This window comes from Pezoporus wallicus, unplaced genomic scaffold, assembly GCF_028554395.1.
Source record: "Pezoporus wallicus isolate ANWC-B61680 ecotype Strahan unplaced genomic scaffold, APGP_CSIRO_Pwel_v1 contig_3812, whole genome shotgun sequence".
Taxonomy (NCBI): domain Eukaryota; kingdom Metazoa; phylum Chordata; class Aves; order Psittaciformes; family Psittacidae; genus Pezoporus; species Pezoporus wallicus.
Window position 1 is genome coordinate 278,472 of NW_026639618.1, and position 7,980 is coordinate 286,451.

The following is a 7,980-nucleotide window of genomic DNA, read 5'->3' on the forward strand; positions in this document are numbered from 1 at the left end:
AAAATGTGTGTGGCCCTCCAATCTCACATTGATTTGCCAGTCTAAGTTGAGGGAAATGGCTTATGGCCACAGACATTGAAACCTGAAGTGATTAGTATTGCTTTTATTGCCTGTCTCGGGATGCTGTTGTCCCACTGTTCTGAAGGCACTTGAACTCTTGACTGTCTTCAAAAAGCAAAAGCTAAGTGGAAATAGTTATTACATAGGAAAGAACAAGTTTGCAGCTTTGCCGTGTGTTAATTTCCTTTCTGATTTTTTGACCTGCCTTGGTGACAGATAGCATAATCCTCATCATTTGTTTTGGCAGAGATCTGTTGCATAGCAACCGGTCGGCAAAAAAAAAAAAAATAAATTGGACTAAGTATGACAGATTAAACAATATTAAACAATAAACAATATTAAATAAGATATCAATTTATGTTTGGTCATGCAGAAAGAGATTTGTCCTGGCTCTGAAGAATCCACTGATAAAATCATAGGTGATTACTGGGTCACCTGTTGGAACTGCCACCAACAAATTCATCTATTGCCAGTGCTGCACCCTAACCCTATTTATCACATTTATTCTGACAGAAGTTTGCTCTTCATCCCACCCTACCTGCCCAGTTGCAGATCTAGAGGTCTGGGCTGTGATTTGGAGCCCCCTGTCTGTGCTGACCCTTTCTCTGGATAATGCTTCCTGGTCTCTGGTCCCAGGACCAGCTGACATCTTTTGGGTTGCACAGCTCTGACTTGAAACTCAGAGTTGCTCTGTTGGAAAATAAATCTATTAGGAGATTTTTTACTGAGAGCTCTTGGGAAGGAAATTTTAGAGTAAGATTTGTGGGATCAGTTTTTGAAATTGATAAATCAGCCTTATTTTTTCCCTAGTTGTGTTATTTCAGGTTCTTGGATTCTAATTCAACACACAAGAAATAAAAGTTGTGCACACCCACTTATATCTCAAATCAGTTTAATCTGCAAAATGCCTACAGACATATATTTCTGCGCAGCAAATCAAATGTGAATCTAAATGATATAATGCATTTTTCATTATGAAGTTCATAAGGAGAACTAAGAGAAAAACTCTCTTGTGGGACTGTCTGGTATGTAGATATGAAGTTGTAGTGGTCTGTTAAACATTTGAGATCAAAAATGTTTAAATGTAATAGTTCTGTTGCATTTGTCTGTCCAAATTTTGAATAATTTTTAATGCATTTCAGATGTAATGTCAGAAAATACGGAGAAGGATAATAACATGAAAACCAGAGATTTTTACAAGATAACAGTAAAAGAAAGAAAAGCTGTGGGCTGATTCACTCAGTTCATGAAGTTCCGTGGGAAAACGAGTCTGTAAGTACAGAGACCATACATCTCTAAGTCCATATTCCAGAAAATGCATGTTTATATTTTAGTATTTCTGACAGAAACCATGAGATCATCCCTTCTGGGCAAAGTGATATTTGTAACCTCTTCACACAGGCTGTCCCTGGAAGTTCCGTTTCCCACATTGTTTCATTTACACAAAATAGATTATGCCAAGTTCATCCTCTTTTCCTTCTGGGATCAGATGGTACTTTCCCCTCTGAGATACCCAGTTCAGTGAAAAGCAATTAGCAAATGAGACACTGATTTTTTTCCAAAGCTTTTCATAAGCATTGACTGTGGTCAATAATAATTAAGGTGTTTCTCCACTATAATGTCTTTGATGAAACTGAGCATTCTGTTTCACGATGTTCATCATTCAGGTGGGCTGAATTTGGTTCTCACTATCCACTTGAGAAGCACCACTGAAGTTTTGTCTATACTGCAGCCCCATCTGCCCATGGTTCTGCATGACTGGAAATTTGTACTCAGGTGAAGTCATGCTTGTATCAAGGCTTTTCCCAGTGGATACAACTTGGTGTGTGTTTCATCCTGACTGATTTTATCCATCTAAAAGTTATCAACTCTATGTTTCCTGCTACACTCAGTGGAGACTGCAAGGCTCCTTTAGAGAATAATTTATCCTGTCATAAGCCAAGTGCTTGAAATAAGCTTGATGCATTTCACTGATTGTATTTATCTACATCCACTTGCAGTGAAGGACATCCAGAGGGTTGGCTTTGTCTGCACATCTACATTTAAATGACTGAAGTTAAGCCAGAAGGAGGTCTGAGGGTCTAAAGACTAGCCTACAGGCTTGCGACACATAGCCACCATGGCTTGCTTAGTCCATGGTTTAATAGCAAGTACAATATGTTTCATATATAGCTATATGTTTCTTAAGACGCATTAAATACTTCTGCCTCTTTTAGCCACCTTCCATTCTGTGGCTCTTGTTTTGACTAATTGCCCTCATATAAGTTGAATACAAGCTGCTAGAAGTGCTCTGAGTGCCTGTCCCACAGAATCCATTATCTGTCCTGTATGTTCCTTGTGCTTTCTCCATTTTACGTCAGCCCAGATGTGGCTAGGCAGTGGGAGCACAGTACAGCTTCTCCTTTGATGGTAGTACATGAAACCTGTACGTGCAGTCCAGCTTGCATCATGTCTGATCATAGGCACCATGTTGCTTTATTTCATGAGCTCTAATGTGCAGAAATATGGCATATAAATACAGAAAGAGTGCTCAGCTTCTAGTCAAATCTTTAGACAGCGCATCATGGCTGATTAGTGTAAGCCTTGCATTTACATCATCCTGACAACATGTTCTTACTTACTCTTCTGGAATGAAAAGATAGGTCCAGCCTTCACATATGGGGTACATATGCTGTAAAAAGGGCAATTTTGCTGAATCGGCTTCGTTGAGCAAATTACTAAGGCATGACGTTGATTATCTAAAAGGGAATGCTAGCCTGAAAATTAATAATGTAACTTTACAGGCTCATTTGCTGCCCAGGTGAATTTCACTAGAGGGGCTTCAAGCAGTGAAAGTGCACGTGCATGTGATATATAAAATGCACCTGTTGAAATAATGTTTTTTTTCCTAGATGTTATATTACAAGGGCATGGACTAATTTTACTTTTAAAAATCCTACCCCAATTTAAATGCCTTCCCCTCTACTCCCCTGCTCTCCTGTTGATCTTAATAAAAATCTCTTCATTGAGGGAACTGGTTATTAGGGGAACAAATAAACTGCCCATAGTCAGGAGTACATATACAGCACTTTTCATCCATACAGCTCAAAGCAATGTGCAGGAATAGGGCATGTATCCCATTTTCCACATGGTGAAATGCAGAGAGTCAAGAAGAAAGTCATCACAGAAGGCTTAAAATACAGTGCTGGGTAGTCCCAGGCATTGCTTTTATGTAGTAGGTGTAATGTACGGTCACAAATGTAATCATATAAACAGAATCCCTCTAATGTGTGATATGTACAGCTTGTACTGGGAGGAGTAAGAGAAAGAGGAAAGAGCGAATGGTTTTTGGTTAACTTTTGATTTGTGAGTTCAGTGAGGCAATCCATTCCTTCCTCCTTCAATTCTTCTTTATGACTCTCACACAAGACTGGTAAGAGCAAATGGATTGTTGTCAGCAGCTGCAGAAATGAAAGGGCAGTGGAACAAACTATTTTTCTACTTGGTCTTCAAGAATAATTAATGATAAAATTTTGTTGCAGCATGTACTCACATCAGTCTTAGCTGGAAATTGTATCACATATGGTTTGAATGTCAGATGTTGTCCTTTGCATTAATGTTTTCATTGGCTTCTCCTCAGGGCTGTTACTTCCCATTTCGGAAAGTTGCAGGATCACTTCTGCATGCAGGAAAGGCCCCATCTTATTGCCTCTCCTAGGCTGGTAAAACAGCAGGCACGAGTTAGTGGATCTGGCTGTGAGGAGGGCAGGTGGCGAGCAATGGGAAGTCTCTGCTTGCTCTTTCACAGTGATTTGCTTCAGTTGCCAAGCTCTGTTAAATAAGCAGCCTATGCACCAAGCAGGAGTTTCACTTGTACAAGGAGGCTTTTCTTTGAACCTTTCCAGGTGAGAATGTTTTCTAGCACAAGGGTCTTATTTAATGCTTGCACTGCCCAAAGGCCACAGTCAGCACCTCTGTGCAAACTTCAGAAGACATAATCCTTGCTTTAAACACCTCATGGTCTGAGCACGCAGCAGTGCCCTATGTGGAGTGGAATGAGCCTAGCGGATACCACCAAGGTGACAGGTGCCTGTCTTGCTAGGTCCAGTCATTTCCTTTATTAATTCAGTGAATTTATGTATTCACTTTGTGTCTCTGTTGTGTGGCAGGGAAAGGACAGGAGGCTGGTATCACAAAGAATGACATGGAACAGGAGAGTACTGCCAGTGGAAGACAGAAAATAAGGACCAAGCCTCATGGAGCAAAAAACATTCTGCCAAGAAAATAAAGACTCTTAGTTTTCTAGTTCCTACCACTTGTTTTCAGATGCAGAGACATTCACTGGAGTAGAAAACAGGGGTAGTAGATGCTTTACTTCAGTGTTGTTTTGAGTTCCTACCTGTGATAACTTTTCTGCTTTCTCCTTCTTGGCAGTCTGAAGTCTAAGGTCTTTTGGGAAGGCTGTAAAGAACTAAGAGGGAGCCAAGAGCAGTACAGGAATCAGAGACCTTATGTCCCTGAGCCAGTGGCATCCTTATATTTCCAGTCTCTGGGAGATGCAAACAGCTTTACGTTTACCCATTAAAGCACTTTATAAACCATTGCTTTATTAGCTCATCAGAAATTATTTCTTCTGCCTGTAGTATGACATCTCTCTTGCATATCTTCCAGGAGGAATGCCGTGTAGAGGGCACAAGTCTCTGTGCCCAAACATAAGATAAAGGGAGCTGAGACTGCATCAGAGACCAAGTTGATCCTGGAGGCCACTGCTTGGCCCTGAGTCCTCTGCTGAAGAGATACTGCACCTGTAGAGACGATGTTATAGAGATGCTCCAGAGCTGTCTTGAGCACCAGCTTATGGAGCTGATTAGGGGGCAGTCACAGACACCTGAATGTAGGGCAGAATGCCCAGCCCAGCATTAGCTCATCAGCTTTACACTGAGACCTGTGAGACCTATTTAAGGTGTCCCACAGAAGTATTTCCAGATGACATTCATACCTTAAGGGTGGTCTTTGCCTGCCTCTGTACCTCCACTGCACAGCCATGAAATAACCAGCAAATCACAGCTTGGGATTGTCTGATCCAGACCATAGTGAGCAGCTAAAGTAAGTGGAATTCAGCCTGGGAAAGCCATTCATCTTTTGATTTTTCCCTTTTTTCCCTTTCTTTTCTCTCTCCCCAGGTAGGGATTTTATTAGAGACAAGTAAGAAGTAAGGAGAACAGTGAGGGCAGTCTAGTGGCTCATACAGGGATCTCCTTCATTACTGTATTGCTGAAATATGTTACTGAAGTGGCTGGCTCCAGGGGGTATATAAGGATAAGGAACTTAGCTGGAAGTCTGCTTCCTTACCAATTCCTAGAAATTAACAGAGTTTAGGCAATAATCAAGTACATTCAGTACCATATGTCAGAGCATATCGTAGCACACAGAAAAAGGGGCCTTGTTATGCTTCACGCTGCAATGGCACTTCAGTAAAACACCTCTCTTTGCTTGTTCACATCACATGAGAGAAAGAGCAAAACACTGTGTCAACCCACAGCCAAAAGTTACTGGCATTGATTTCAGTGTTCTTACACGTGGGGAGGCTGTGGTGACCTATTGGAGAAAGCACCCTGGCAAACCTTGAAGATGTGAATTCAGCCTTGGGCACAGATACGATTTTCCTCTCCCTTTTTCTCCTGTGTCTGACCTAAGTATAGAAGAAATCTGGCCACTGAGTGATAAAGGTGGTGGCTGGCTGGGTGATGCCTGTGACCTGCCCCTTTGTATTGCTGGTTTCCTGATAGGCTGTAGGGGCTCTGTTAGACCTTTCACTCTCATGTTGTGCAGCACAGTTTTTTAGTGCTGTGCAGTCTCCTACAGTCAGCACTGCCTTTAACTTCTCTGATATTTCTTAAGCTATCAGAGAAGTCATTTTGTCAAAAAACTCCAAGCACCCAGTGGAAAAGGAGCTATAGTTAGGCTCTTTGCTTCTAACAGTTCTGGATGTTGGAATCATACCTTGGTTATGCCATAGAGGGACAGTGTTGACTGATTTTATGGGGGTTACGTACTCTTAATTATTACAAGTATATGACGGCAGAATCTGTATGGAACTGGTTTATGGTTCATCACAGGCAGACTGAATTCACTGTGGCCAGGAAGAAGAGGCTGAAGTTAGTGATGGTCAGAAGACAACATCTGGATGGTTGTGGGTTGGCCCAGGCTACACACCAGAAGCCCTCCAAGTTGTTCTACCACTGTCCTCTTCAGCTGAACAGAGGAGAGAAAATATCATTAATGGCTCATGGGTTAAGATAAGGACAGGGAGAAATCACTTACCAATTACTGTCATGGACAAAACAGACTCAACTTGGGGAAATGAGTCTAATTTATTACCAATCAAATCAGAGTAGGATGATGAGAAATAAAGCCAAATCTTACAACAAAACAACTTCCCCCACCCATCTCTTCCTCTGAGACTTAAGTTTACTTTCGATTTTTCTACCTCTTCTGTTCCAGTGGCACAGGGGGATGGGGAATGGGGGTTGTGGTCAGTTCATCACACATTTCTGCCACACCTTTTTCATTAGGGGAGGACTCCTCACACTCTTCCCCTGCTCCAGTGTGGGGTCCCTCCCACAGCAGGCAGTCCTCCATGGACTTCTCCAACATGAGTCCTTCCCACAGGCTGCAGTTCTTCATGAACTGCTCCAGCATGGGTCTCTTCCATGGGGTGCATCCTTCAGGAACAGGCTGTTCCAGTGTGGGTGCCCTGTGGAATTTCAGCTTCTGCTACAAACCTGCTCCAGTGTAGGCTCTTCTCTCCATGGGGCCACAGGTCCTGTCAGGAGCCTGCTCCAGTGCAGGCTGCTCACAGGGTCACAGCCTCCTTTGGGCTTCTCCTTGCTCTACTGTGGGGTACTCCCTGGATTGCAGGTGGGTATCTGCTTCACCATGGACCTCCATGGGCTGCAGGGGCACAGCTGCCTCACCATGGGCTGCACCACAGGCTGCAGGGGAATCTCTGCTCTGGCACCTGGAGCACTTCTGCCCCTCCTTCTGCACTCACCTTGGTGTCTGCAGAGCTGTTCTTTCACATATTCTCCCTCCTTTCCAGCTGCAATTGTTCCTGACTTCATTGGACATATAAAGTTTTTAGAGTGAATTAAGATTTTATTTCAAGGGTGATCTACGTCCTCAGTGGAAGCGTCACCTCCATGAATTCTGCTAAGTAATTCATCTTCAGAACACAATGCCTCATCCTCACACCAAGTTGCCTGTGCTCAGACTGCTCAGGGCATTTGCTTTCTTCAGGGCACCATCCCCGCTGCTTTGCACTAGACTCTGGGTCTCCTGAGGGCTCCATGCGGTTCCCTTTAAGACAAAATATGATTCTGCTTTTTCCTTTTTTTATTTATTTTGCCCCTCCCAGTGTGAAGTTTCCATGGCAACGAGAGCTGAAATAAGGGATGTAAACAAGCGGTTAAGCTGCATGTCCCAAGATGTGATATAGTACATAGCCAGCTAAAGAACACTGCAGGACTTTATAAGGTGCAGGGAAATGAATCTCCTGCAGCCTCATCCATCACAGGGGTCCTTATTTTCAGCTGTCTCCAGATCTGCAGGTTGTGTGTTCTTTACCAGATGTTTCACTGCAAAAAAGAACCGGGGAGTAAACCAGCATTTTGGCAGTTTGTATGACTGGTGATTTTGGGTCCAAAAAAGAACTGAGGAGCTATTACTTGAACAGCAATGTAGGGTGATATAGGTACATCTACCCTATGCACCAGGCAGTTATGCATACGTCCTGCAGGCAAGGCTGCACTGAGCTGCCACATTCACTGTGCAGCAGTGACTGGGCACTGCTGTGAAAGTGGTATGTCAGTGGCAGGATCTCTTAGTTCAGCCTTGCTGCTGTGGCTGCCGATTTCTGTGCTCACTGTTAGCTCTGGGTAT

At 43.1% G+C, this 7,980-nt stretch overlaps 1 long non-coding RNA gene across 2 annotated transcripts; it reads left to right on the top strand.

Moving 5' to 3' along the window:
• Nucleotides 1-864: 864 nt before the first annotated feature.
• LOC130602422 (uncharacterized) lies at nt 865-4,334 on the top strand. 2 transcript variants are annotated; one of them, XR_008972902.1, is made up of 4 exons: nt 865-1,332; nt 1,728-1,882; nt 3,680-3,944; nt 4,209-4,334. It is a non-coding gene; the product is annotated as an uncharacterized LOC130602422 (long non-coding RNA). The 2 variants fall into 2 exon arrangements; XR_008972901.1 differs by having other exon boundaries at nt 3,680-4,312.
• Nucleotides 4,335-7,980: the final 3,646 nt, after the last annotated feature.